Source organism: Carcharodon carcharias, chromosome 4 (assembly GCF_017639515.1).
Source record: "Carcharodon carcharias isolate sCarCar2 chromosome 4, sCarCar2.pri, whole genome shotgun sequence".
Lineage (NCBI taxonomy): Eukaryota > Metazoa > Chordata > Chondrichthyes > Lamniformes > Lamnidae > Carcharodon > Carcharodon carcharias.
Window position 1 is genome coordinate 43,163,808 of NC_054470.1, and position 14,548 is coordinate 43,178,355.

Consider the following 14,548-nt stretch of genomic DNA (forward strand, 5'->3'; position numbering starts at 1 on the left):
AAAACAGCTCTCATCGAAGTAACAAATGACATCCTATGCAACTGTGATAATGATAAGCTATCTGTCTTTGTTCTTCTCGACTATTGGCAGCCTTTGACATGTTTGTCACACCATCCTCCAAGTCCTCTCCACTGTCATCCAGATGGCTCTGCACTTGCCTGGTTCATTCTATCCAACCAGAGAATCACTTGCAATGGCTTTTCTCCTCTCTCCTGCACCATTACCTCTGATGTCTGACCCCTTCCTATTTCTCATCCATAAGCTGTCCCTCAGCAACATCATCTGAAAACACAGATGATTTCCTGACAACACCCACCTCTATCTCACTACTACCTTTCTCAACTCCTTCACTGTCTCTAATTGTCAGACTGTCCAATATCCAATACTGGATGAGCAGAAATTTCCTCCAATTAAATATTGGGAAGACTGAAGCCATTATCTTTGGTCCCCACTGCAAACTTTGCTCCCTAACCACTAATTCCAACCCTGTCCCTGGCAACTGTCTGAGGCTGAAACAGATGGTTCATAATCTTAGTGTCATACTTGACGCTGAGCTGAGCTTCTGACCACATAACTGTCATCACTAAGACATCTATTTCCACCTCTGTCACATCACTTGACTCTGCCCCTGCCTCAGTCAATCTCCTGCTGCTTAAACCCTCATCCATGACTTTGTTACATATAGACTTGGTAGTCCAATGCACTCCTGGCCAGCATCCCACATCCTGCTCTGTAAACTTGAGGTGCCTGTGTCCAAACTTGTACTATGCGTTCACCCAAAACCCCTGTGCTCACTGACATACTCTGGTGCTCGGTTGAGCAACGTTTCATTTTTAGAATTATCATCCTTGTTTTCAAATCCCTCCATGGTCTTGCCCCTCCTAGCTCTAGAACCTTGTGAGATATCTGTGTTCCACCAATTCTGGCCAGTTTTAATTGGTCCACCATTGCCAAGGCCACGGCTCTGGAATTTGCTCCCCACGTATCTGTGGTTCGCTTCCCTCCTTTAAGATGCTCCTTAAAACCAACCTCTTTGACAAAGCTTTTGATGATTGTTATAATATTGCTTGCTGTCAAATTTTGTTTTATAAAGCTCCAGTAAAGTGCCTTGGGATGTTTTATCACTCTAAAGGCACTATACAGCTACAAGTTGTGACTGGTCTTATAGCCATTCCTAGTGCATATCTAAATATTTAGCAGTGTTACAGAAACTATCCGACTGGCATCAAATCATTGATGTATGTTTTAGTGTTTAATAGCACCAAAGAACGGAAAGAAAACCAATCACAACTATCCTGTGTCATAGCCCTTAAAAAAAGGATTTATCAGACACACCATACAAAGAAATGAATTAGGAGCAGGAGTAGGCCATTTGGTTCCTCGAGCCTGCTCCGCCATTCAATTAGATCATGGCTGATCTGAATGTGGCCTTAACTCCACGTTCTTTCCTCCCCCTATATCCTTTGACTCCCTTGTCAATCAAGAACCTATTTAATTCAGCTTTAAAAATGTTCAGTGACCCTGCCACCACTACTTTCTGGGGAAGAGCCTTCCACAGATTCACAATCCTCTGAGAAAAAAATATAATCCTCATGCCCATCTTAAATGGGAGACCCCTTAATTTTAAATTAAGCCCTCTAGTTCTAGTGTTTCTGAAGGGGAAAGATCTTCCCAGCATCCACCCTGTCAAGTCCCCTCAGGACTTTATATGTTTCAATAAGATTGCCTCTCATTCTCCTGAACTCCAATAGATAAAAGCCCAACCTCATTCCAGGAATTAGTCAAGTGAATCTTATCTGAACTCCTTCTAATGCAATTATGTCCCTTCTTAAATATGGAGACCAAACTGTACACAGTAGCTAGATGTGGTCTCACCAATACCCTATACAACTGTAGCAAACCATCCCTACTTTTATATTACATTCCCCTTGCAACAATATTCCATTAGCCTTCCTTCCTATCACATGCTGTACCTGGAGACTAACTTTTAGTGACTCTTGTACCAGGACATCCAGATCCCTCTGTACCTCAGAGTTCTGCAATCTCACCCCATTTAATTAATGCTGCTTTTTTATTCTTCCTGCCAAAGTGGCCAAGTTCACATTTTCCCACATTATACTCCATCTGTCAAATTTTGCCCACTCACTTAACCTATGTATATCCCTGTGCAGACTTCTTATATCCTCTTCACAATATACTTTCTAACCTATCTTTGTGTCATCAGCAAATTTAACAACCATACATTTGATAACATCATCCAAGTCATTAATATAGATTGCAAATAGTTGAGGCCCCAGCACTGATGCCTGTGGCACTCCACTGGCTACATCTTGCCAACCCAAAAGTGACCCATTTATACCTACCCTCTGTTTATTGTTAGCTAGCCAATCCTCTACCCATGCTAATATTTTACCCTCTACACCGTGAGCTTTTATTTTGTGTAACAACCTTTAATGTGGCACCTTTTCAAATGCCTTCCAAAAATCTAAGTACACCACATCAACAGGCTCCTCTTTAGCCACGTTGCTTATTACTTCCTGAAAGAACTCTAATAAATTAGACAAACATGATTTCCTTTTATCAAAACGATGTTGACTCTGCCTGATTGTATTCGTACCACTATCTGATGAACAACCATCATTCCTCATCCACAGGTCTGTGAGAGTGTCTCCACTTCCTCATCAGAACTCCATTTTTAATGTAATAACACTCAGGAACTCCTCCAGCCTCAGCTTCAGTGTGAGCTGACTGTGCTAATTTATTTAACTCTGGTTCTGTTTTCTGAGCCTCAATTAATGAATTGCCAAACACTTCCTTTGAATTATCCTCACCCTTAAAGAAAGTTTTGGCTACTCAACATCTGCTTGTAATATTAGAGTCATAGAGTCACAGAGGTATACAGCACAGAAAAGGGCCCTTCGGCCCATCAAGTCTGCACCAGTCAAACAAGTAGCTAACTATTCTAATCCCATTTTTCAGCACTAGGCCCATAGCCTTATATGCCATGACATCACAAGTGCACATCCAGATACTTCTTAAATGTTATGAGTGTTTCTGCCTCTACCACCCTTTCAGGCTCTTACTTTGGCCTCTGGTGACGGACTTTGTTTAGCCATTGCTCTGGTCACCACACACAGTGGGAAAATAGCAGGAATTTGTTCTTGTAACTGCTCCATCTCTTTAACCTCTCTTGGACTTTCGTAATTATGAGCAAAGCTATAACCTTTCACTCCTGCCAAATCATTCCCCAGGAGTAAATCAACTCCATCCACAGGTATTTTCTTAACCACTCCTGCAACTACCTATCCAGACAACAAATCATATTCCAATTGCACTTTGTACAATGAAACTGGGATATACTTTCCACTTATCCTGTTTACCAATACCTTAGCTTTCATTGAACTCTCTGGAGGGAAAACCAGGTCAATCTCCAGCAAAAAAGTTTGAGTACCTCCTGTGTCCTTTAATATAGTTATGGCTTTAGCTGCATCATTTGATGAATAAAGGGTTATTTTTCCTTTAGACAAAAACTTTTTATATCTCTCATCTACCTTATTCACTTCACCTGCATTCACAGCAGTGTTTACCTCCAGACACTTATTTGTAGCTACAATTTGGTCTGTGGTATTTTCTTTTTAAGTTCTTTTTTTGGACTTACTCTTACGAACTCCAATAAGTCCCGTGGACCTCCCTCGCAACTTGCAGCATTCTGAACAAATGAGTCCCCCTTTATTACAATGGAAAAACTTAGGCCTTTTGAGTTTCACCTCTGCCCCCAGTACCGCCCTTCCTGATCTGGAGAGGAGATCTCAAGGTATTCCCATCCATTCTTTACCCTGGCTCCTTGCTTTCCTTTCACTCTCCCATTTTCTACTCTTTTCAAATTTATGGGGATGATGGAAAAAATGTTTAGTTTTATGGATCAGCTCATAGTTGTCAGCCATTACTGCTGCCTGTCTAGCTTTTGCAACCCTTTGGTTTTCAACATGGGTTCTTATTATGAAGGTAGGGAGTTTTTAAATTCTTCCAAGAAAATGGTCCTTCTGAGAACTTCATATGTAGTTTCAACTCCTAATGCTCATATCCACCTGTCAAAACTACTTTGTTTGATCCTTTCAAATTCAGTGTAAGTTTGGCCAGGCAGTTTCCTTAAATTTCGAAACTTTTGTCTGTATGCTTTAGGGACCAACTTGTATGCATTCAGAATAGCCTTTTTCACCAGATTACAATCCCTAGAAACCTCTTCTGACAATGAAGCATAAATTTCTTGTGCCTTACCTGTCAACTTGCTCTGCATGGGCAACGTCCAGTTTTCCTTTGAGCAGCTCATCTGTTTAGCTATCCTCTCAAATGTAATAAAGGATGCTTCAACATCCCTTTCCTCAAATTTTGGAAGAGCTTGTACAAATTTAAACATCATCCCGCTGGGTTCTGATCTGGAAATAAGTCCTGCCTCACCTACTGGTGTCTCTTTTTTAACTGCCAGCATTCTAAGCTGGAATTCTCTCTCTTTTTCCCTTTCCTCCTTTTCTAACTTTGCCATTTCTAACTCCCTTTGGAGATCAAGTTTTCACACTTCATTTCTCTTTCCTTTTCTGCTGCGTCTAGTTCCAAATTTTTTATTTGCAAATGAATTTGAGCCCATTCCAATGAACCACTTCTTTGAGAACTCAGTCTCTCAGGTATTTCTTCCAATTTCAAATGCTGTGCCATCTCTTCGATTATCTCTGCCTTTGTAGCTTTGGCTGGCTATCCTACTCTTAATTTACTTGTCAGTTTGATTAACCTGGCTTTTGGGATCTCTTGTAAAATCATCAGGGACATTTCTTCCATTTGCAGGAAAGCTTTAGCAGTTTCCAGTGCTATTTTATTTTTGACAGCACAAGTCTAGTGTTTCCTTTCAGCTTTTATTACTTACTAAATTTACACCAAATCATCATTGTCTTTTGTTCCAAAATATCCCAGACCCGAGCCCCCAAACTTTGTCACGACTTACTAGGCATAGTCCATTGTAATATCAAGCCCCACTGTTCCCCCAAGCTGCGACAAATGTGAAATAGTTTGATCAAACCACCAGATTGCCCCAATTCCACCTAACAGTTTAATTTAGGTTAACAGAATACGAGTACCAGGTTTGTAAACTTAATAAATAAATAACTGTTTATTGAAAAAACTGGCGTTAACCAGTAGCTAAAGAAATAAATATGAACTGCTAATTTCTAACACTATAACTTAAACTCTAGCCCCTTCTTAAATTTCTATACACACACACACACACAGACACACATGTAAGACACACAAAACATGGATTTTAAGGGTGGGGTGAAGCAGTTCAATAGCAGCAATCCGGAGTACAGGATGTACAGAATTCAATGGGTTGATTTTGATCAATGTCTTCTAAATTCCTTTCAGTTCTAATTGATGACACGAGGTGGTCTTCCAGCACTTTCAGTATTTAGTTCACTGGTTGAGCACACATCTAACAGTGATTTTCCCCTTTGCCTCTTGACAGGGGCTTTCAGAGAGAGCAAGTTATAGAGCTATGAGGAGAAAAAAACCAGCTAGCTTATTGTGGAATTTCTGGAATCTTCCACAGACAGGAGAAAGAGGTTTTAGGTCTTGTTCCTTTCAGATTAGGAGCTATTCAGCTGCACTAACTTTGCACAAAACCTGGTCACCTGATCAGGACCCAATTAAAATGCTGCCGTCAGGCAGCTCCCTTGGTCCAGGACTCCTTTCCAGCACCACCCTGTTCCAGGACTGCAACATTGTATATATCTCTCATCCTGTTCCAGTGGACATGTCTTTCAACCTGCAACCATTGTAATTCTAATCCACAGTCCAACAGAAAATAAAAAAGATATGTTCTTTACAACAGTCCGACAGAAATAAAAAGATATGTTCCTTACAGTTGCCAAAGGGATGTTTCCCACATCCTGGCCCCAAATTTAGCAATGTCCTCCTTAGGTACCTACTGGTTGTAGTGGAGGCACGCCGTGAAGTCCTATAGCCCCACTCTGGATGAAGACCAGCAAGCAAGGTGACAAAACCAGCATGGATAGCAGCAATGGTCAACGCTTTGCAATAGAGGACAGACACCCAATGCCGAAAGAAAATAAATGATCTCCTCCATTCTACCAGCGTAAGTCACTCTTCTCATCATTCTCAAGTCACATACTTACACCCCATCACACATCCACAAGGATCTTACTGCCAGTTCAAGGTACATCACCATTGACTCTCACACACACACCTTCATCTACCCTGTGGATCATGTCCTCATCCTGTCCATGGCACCACTCACCACCCACACATGCCAAGCACCTATCTCATCTGGCCTGGCAGGCATCCTGCTTGCACTCTCCCCATTTGTCTTCATGCAGGACAAACTGAAACACAACAAAAGGGAGAGGTCGCTGACTTGTGGAGGAATGCCTGAGATCAAGGTCCTCACAGACTTTGAAAACAGAGTTATCTCTTGCAGGCACGTCTGGAAAGCAGCTGAGGGAGTCCATGACCCAGGTCCTCGACTCAAGCCCCAAAGAAACCTCAGAAGAAGAATCTGATGACACCCTCACTGAAGACCCATCATAACGCTCACCCATGCCTTCAACCAGTGCAGAAACACACAGGTCAGTGGGGCCTAGTTCTAGAGTAACCTGGGGGTCACAATCTTACAAGCACATCGCACTGTCGGATCCACAGCAGGTGGTGGCAGGGACTTCCTAGTTTTCCGGCACTGGGAGGGATGCTGGAGGCCAGAAATCTGCTCAGTCCGAGTCAGATGATGAGCATCTGGACTCTGTCATGTCTCAGTTGCTGAAGCTGTAAAGGCAAGCTTGGGAATATCAGGAAGAGATGTCTGCTGCACTCCTCAGATTACAAAGCATGATGGGGGAATCCATCTGCCTTCAGGCTGTGGTGATAGCACCAGCATGCCAATGCATCGAGGTCAGCACTGGTAGGATGGCGACCCCCTGGATACCTTGGTCCAGGACATTGGTCTTGCACTGCTGCGCGGGCTGAATTCCATCACTGACGTCACTGTTGGCCTCCAACAGTCTCAATGTGAGAGGGATGTGGAGCAGCTCTCTCACACTCCAGCTCCCCCTTCTCCCCAAGGAGTCAGCCAGGGGCCCTTGGGCACCCATAGGGTGGAGGACCAGTAGGTGCACACCCCAGGGCCATCCAGCCAGTTGACTCCAGGAATATCCAGCCCATCCAAATCCCCTCTTCCTGTGACCCCAGCAGCTCCAGCTCCACAGGCCCATGAGGGAGCCACTGCCACACAGCCGGACTCTGAAAGTAGGCTGCGCCCTCCAGGCCTCGGCCTTCCAGAGGACTCCTGCCAAGTTTTAACACAGACAGGGCACAGCAGTCAGCTATGTTACCTCTGCTGTGGATGTCAGGGGAGCACCAAGACGTAACAGCCGGGTTAGGAAGGTTAAGAAGATGTAGTTGCATAGCCTGGGTATTAATGGTTATTAATCACTTGTACTCAACGTTCACTCTTGTAAATAAATTCCCAAGAATGTCTCCTTGTCTATAGCTCCTTGTTATGATGAGCAGTGTTTGTGTCACTCAGATGTGAAACCTTGATTCCTGCACAAGATAACGGCAGGTGTCTCAGTCCAGGGTCTCTTCCCTGTGCTGTGTGTAACCTTCAGACCAAAGTGATGGTCCAGCTTCACACTTACTGGACACATTACTGATGCCTGCACCTCAATGGTGCTTGTTATTACTGCCAGAATGTCGTGGGCAGACGTCATAGAGTTCCATCATTCTCTCTGTGCGCTCTCAGCACCTTTGAGGTGAGGCTGGCACTGAGGGTATGTGTGCTGTCATCAGCCACACAGGAGTCCAACATTCACAGGTGCAAGGTATGGATGTCAGGACTGTCTTCACTGCATCTCGTCATCATCCTCCATGAATCTTGCAGCTATGAGGGTCTTCTGAGCACGCCCGACTCCTCTGGCCAGTGCGATTGCCTCATCACAGGCACTTTTGCCTTCAAGAACCTCATCATCATCATCCCCTTCGATGTCCTCCTATCGGAGGATACGTGCAGCTTTCTATCTCCTCCTCAGCCAGATCCTCCCCCAGTTACATCACCAGGTTGTGGAGCACACAGCAAATGATGATGATGCATGACACCCTCTGGGGACTGTAATGCAGTGCTCCACCAGACCTGTCAAGTCACCACAACTTCATTTTCAAAATGCCTATCATTTGCTCCACCAAAGTCCCAGTCGTGGCATAAGCCTCGTTATACTGTCGCTCTGCTGCAGGGTGAGGCCACCACACAGGCATCATCAGCAACATCCTCTGTAGCCCTTGTCCCCGAGGATCCAACCGTGCAGCCTCTGTGAACCTTGGAAGATGTCAGGGATCTGAGACCTTCTAAGGATGTAAGGTGTAGACGCTCCCTGGGAATTGTGCGTAGACCTGTAGGTTGCATTTGTGGTGGTCGCACACCAGCTGAACATTCAGTAAGTGGAAGCATTTGCGGTTGATGTAGTTAACTGCTGGTTGCCACGGAGATTAAGAGACACGTGAGTGCACTTGATGGCACCCTGCATCTGTGAAAAACATGAGATCTGCTCAAATCCCAGCACTCTTGCTTCCTGGCTTCCCTGAAGCCGGGCGAAATGCACAAAATTCTGTGCCTTCAAGAAGATGGTGTCTGTGATCTCCTGGATACACTTGGAGGCTTGCGAGATCCCACACAGGTCACTTGTGGAGCCCTGGAAGGAGCCAATGGTGTACAAATTGAGTGCCGCGGCCATTGATAGTGGATGATCTTCACATCTCTGTGGTGCCAAATCCTGCAGCAGGTGGCATATGTGACTGACCAGTTCCCTAGGCATGCGCAGTCTTCAGCGACACTGCTTCTTAGTCATCTGCATGAATGACAGGCTCCATCTATAGACCCTGGATCTAGCGAGGTGCCTACAAGCGATGGCTCACTGTGGATCTTCAGCTGTGTGCACAGCAGACCCTGCCGCCCCTTCATCTTGAGGGAGGTGCTTCTCCTTTTGCCGAGCCAGGCACTTCCACCATGCTCTTCTTCTTCTTCCCTGGTCTCTGTAAGCCATGAGGTATACCACTAAATCACCAGGCTCCATAATCCTGATGGTCTCCACCTGTTAATCAAAGAGAGAGACGCATAGGTTAACATAGGTGTATTAAGAACCTGTCTTGGTTAAGTCTGAAGGCCCCTTCACACACGCAGGAGTGAGCTGGCTACTACTTGGATGGCCAGTGTGTGGTGTACTCATTGGCTGTCCAAAACCCTACCCACCTCTGCCTCACTCCACTCCTCGGTGGCAGCTTCGGCCATTGGACAGCATGATGTTCTTTGAGCTCAGGCGCAGGCATTCTCGTAATCCACACTGCATGGCTGCACTATTAGCTTGTACCATAATGGATTGGTTCAAATCTTACTAAAGATATTGCAAGGAGCTATGAGCAACTCCACCGTTACTGCGCCATGGCCACCCTTTGCAAGGGGATTGTACAACTTGCCCTGTTGGCCGATTGCTCTGCTGCAACCTAAAACACACATTAATTTGCAGCCTGTACCCTAGAGTTGAAGCATTTGGTGACATTTTCATGCTTTTGTGTTGCTTGAGTGGGCAGAAAAGCTTCAGAGGCCCGACTCCAAGCATGTCAATGGAGCTGCGGCTGAACAGTCTCAGCTGCGGAAGAGTGCTCACTTTTGACAAGCTTTTCCAAGTCTGTGGCCGCTTCCATCACTCCCCTTCCCCCTGCAACACCCCCAGCATGTGCTTGAGTATTTCTTTCAGTCTGTGTTGCCTTGCCCCCAACCCTGGATTTTCCCCAGTTCGTCCTTGAAGACAGTGATGTACTTTCTAAGTAGTTCTGTCAGCCCATTTGCTCTCAACTGGAAAATTTCAGCCCATTCTTTAAACAATTTCGCCCCTGGAGGCTTGGCCCTCCACCTGCTACCACCAAGCTTTGCCGATTGGCTTCCAAAATGGACAGTTACTCTGCTTATGCATTTTACTTGAATGGCTTCACCCATGTATGCTTTTAGTTTGGCGGCTGTTTTTCCTAAACATAAAACATTATCCAAATATCTGAAGGTATGTTTCCCAATTACTGTAGTGGAATCTCCAGTGTCCACTTCTATTCTAACAGGTTTGCCATTTACTTTCACTGTGACAAATATTGGTTCTGCCTTTCCAGCTTTCAGATTGAACAGTGAGTAACTACCTGAATTTGTTGTTTCAGACTCTTCTACATTGTAGATTTCATTGGGCTTCTTCTTTTGCTTACAACCCTGCTTGAATCTTGCCTTGCATTGTCTTATCATATGTCCATTTCTATGATAATAGTAGCATTCAATTTTTTTAAATTGCCAATCCCTAAAAAACTGATTGTTTCCACCTCAATTAAAATTATTCTTTGATTTTCCTGCCAAAAGTTATTTTTCTTTATTCTACAGCCAGTGGGGGCTATTGCCCGCTTCTCGCTTTTTCACGCCACTTTTGTCTGAGGTTTCCCACTAGATGTGGAAGACAGCGCCATTTTGCGCACCCTGTATTGTTTTTCAATCTCTTACTGCACCTTCCATGGTCTGTTCCATGGCCAGCACTACCTCTAGCACCTTCTTGAAATCCAGATTCACTTCGGACAATAGTCTTTTCTGAATAGTGTCCTCTTTCACACCACATGCTAAATGGTCTCTGAGCATGTCATTCAGAGTCATATCAAACACACAATGTTCCGTTAGCTGCTTCAAATTTGCCAGGTAGCAAGCAATTGTCTCACTCAGGGTTCTATTTCGCAAATTAAACCTGAACCTCTGCATTGTGACTGAGGGCTTGGGTTGAAAGTGACCCTTCACGAGGCTTACCAATTCATCAAAATTCTTTGAAACTGGGGCACTGGATACTGTCAAACTTCAAATCAGACTGTTGATTTTGCTCCCACAAGTACTCAAGAGGATCACTCACCTCTTCTCTTCCCCGGTAACCTTGTTCAATTGAAAAAAAGAACGTGAGGCATTCTATGTATTGAGGCCAATCATCTGTGGCTAGTTCAAAACGATCAATTCTCCCAAGTTTTGGGAGGGGACAACTTCTTCAATTCTAACAGAGCTTGCCGCTTACAATCACTGGGCGAGGTACAGTGCTAATTTCCTTTTAACTTGATTTCTTCTGTTCAATCCTGTTTTATCCTTATCACCAGTTTGTTGTAGGGTGACCAAGTTGTACTATTAATGATAGACACTTCTTGGGTGGAAACATTAAGTTTATTTACAATGTACTCAACAACAACTAAATGTGTGCTTTCAACTCCAACTCTAACTCTACACTGACTCTGAGATAGCCCTTGCTACTCTTGTTTGTCCCTACAACCACACCACCCAGCCCCCACTTCTCACCCCTCCCCCACCTTAAACCAGCTTATATTTCACCCCTTCCTTGGATTCACCTAGTTCTGTTGAAGGGTCATGAGGACTCAAAATGTCAACTCTTTTCTTCTCCACCGATGCTGCCAGACCTGTTGAGTTTTTCCAGGTAATTCTGTTTTTGTCTTGCTACTCTCCTATTGGTTACTACAGATCATGTTATCTCCCCTAACAACAAAGGTACATTTCACACTAAAGAAAACTATAATTACTACACCTTCACAGTCACTAGACACATCAGACATGCTGCATCCCATTGGGACTTATTATTGCTGCAAGGATTTCTTGGGCCAGCAGCACAGAGTTCCGTCATACTCTCTGTTGCTTCCAGCATCTTTGAGGTGCAGCTGGCCCCCCATCTCATCAGCATCTGTGTCCAGTGACAGTGTAGTCATAAAGGGTTCCACTCAGGAAGGATGCCATAGGATCAGGAGAAGTTAAATTTTCCCCACTGCATCTCCATGATATGACACTGTTCACAGAGCGCAAGCGACCTGCCATCAGCCAGACAGGGGTCAGACATTCATATAAGCTATATGAGGACCTATGGAGTGTTCCTATTGCATGTCGTCATCATCCTTCTGGAATGTAGGGACTATGGGCATCCGCTGCATATCACAGAGGGTATGCGTATTGCCATCAGCCGGACAGGAGGCAAACATTCACAAAGGATCTATGGAGTCTCCTCACTGTATGTTGTCATCATACTCCATGAATCTAGCAGCTATGAGGGTCTCTCGAAAGTGCCTGCCTCAAGTGGACAACACGATGGCGTCATCGCCATCACCTCACCTTTGAGAACCTCATCAGCCCCATCCCCGTCGATGTCCTCCTCATCGGAGGAGATGTGCGTCTTCTCCATCTCTGCCTCAGCCAACTCCTCTCCCGGTTGCAATGCCAGGTTTTGAAGGGGGTAGTAGGTGACGAAGATGCATGCCACCCTCTGTGGACTGTATTGAAGGGTTCCACCACACCAGTCCAGGCACCAGAACCTCATTTTCAACATCCTGACGGTTTGTTCCACCAAAATGTGAGTTGCAGCATGAGCCTCGTTGCACCTTCCTGATGGTTCACTCTGAGGCCGCCGCATGGGTGTCATCAGCCATGTTCTCTGGTGGTAGCCCTTGTCCCCAGGGAGTCAACCCAGCAGCCTCTATGGACCCAGGAAGACTGCAGGGATCTGTGACCTACTGAGAAAGTATGAGTCATGGACACTCCCTGGGAATTGTACACTGATCTGTAGGATGTGTTTGTGGTGGTCCTGCTGAACATTCAGTGAGTGGAAGCTCTTGCTGTTGACATAGTTGACCACTTGTTGCCTCGGAGATCTGAGCGCCGCATGAGGGCAGTTGATGGCACCCTGCCCTTGTGGGAAATCTGAGATCTGGGCAAACCCCAGTGCTCTTTCTTCTTGGCTTTCCTGATCCCGGGCAAAATGCACAAAGTTGTGCGCCTTTGTGAATATGCCGTCCATGACCTCCTGGATGCATTTGTGTGTCGAGGTTTGTGAGATCCCACAAAGGTCATTTGTGGAGCCCTGAAAGGAGCCTCTGATATAAATATTGAGCGCCACAGTTGCTTTCACAGCCACTGGCAATGGATGCCCTCCATGTCCCCGTGGTGTCAAATCCTGCAGCAAATGTCAGATGTGACCAACCAGTGCTCTGAACATGTGCCTATGGCGACGCTTGTCCTCAGTCACCTGCAGGAATGACATGCACTGTCTGTAGACCCTGGTCTAGCAGGGGCTGACCAGTGATGGCTGTGTGCAGGAGCCCCAGCCACCTCTTGTTCTTGAGGGTCCTACTCCTCCCTCTGCCCAGCTGGGCACCTCCATTGCTCCCTACAAGCCATTGGGCTTACAGTTAATTCACCAGGCTCAATGGTCCTGATGTACTCCTCCTGCAGGGTGAAAGAGAGAAATGCGTGGGTTAGCATGGGTGTACTAAGAGCATCTCTTGGTTAAGTCTGAAGGCCCTTTAAAGCATGCTGGAGTGTGTTGGCCACCACTTGGATGGCCAGAGTTTAGTGCACTGACTGCCTGAAACCCCACACACCTCCGCCCCACTCCAGCTGACTGATTGGTGGCAGTTTCACCCACTGGACTGCATGCTGTGCCCTCAACTCAGGCACGGGCATTCTCCTAACTCACACTGCATGGCTACACTGTTAGCTTGAACTGATCCATAACTGAATGATGATATTCCAAGGGACTGTGAGCCCCTCCACCAGTGACTGCTCCATGACAAGCTTTTGCAAGGAGATTGTACAATGTATCCAATTGACCAATTGTTCTGTAGTCCACTAAAGTCCACTAAAATGCTCATTACTTTGCAGTCTGTGCCTGAGGGGTGAAAAGTTCAGGAACATTTGGTGGCTCTTTCCGGCCTTTGTGTTGCTTGAGTGGGCAGATAAGCTAGTGGCCCGACTCCAAGCACGTCAATGTGGCTGCACCTGAACTATCTCAGCTGCGAAGAAATGGTCACTTTATACAAGGTTTCCCTAATGAGTGGCCACTTCCCTCCCTGTAACACCACCCAGCATGTGCTTGTGCAGTACCATCAGACCCCCACAACTTGCCCCAACCACACTGCAGCCCTTGCTCCGGTACCGCACAGTCAGCTAGCTGGGAAAAAGTGACTTGCCTGTGTCCTCACCTGAATGCTTGAAGTTAAATGGGCGACCCTCATGAGTGCTGCGCAAGGTTAGTGTCAACTCACCTCTGAGTTCCCCTTGATGTTCAGTTCGCCTGGTGCACGCCTTATACATGCTGTTGTGAAACACGCCGATGTGCCCGGATGATTTACCATCAGGGGATGATTCCAGCAAGCAGGGCGTATAATTATTTGCAGTATTTAAATGACATTCCTGACGTGCAGTGGCAGAAAACACAGCCCGCGATTGACAGGTGGAATGGATGATCACAAACAATAAGCCAATTTTTGGCCTTCTCGCCATGTTGTCTGCTCATGCCTGCCATGACCCCAGACGCCAACAGGGATGGAAAATTCCGGCCATTGTTGTCGATCTGGCGTCACATGCAGGCCAGGCCAGGTAAGGACAGGAGAATTCCTTTCCTGAATAACATTAATGGGTTTTTATGTCAATCTG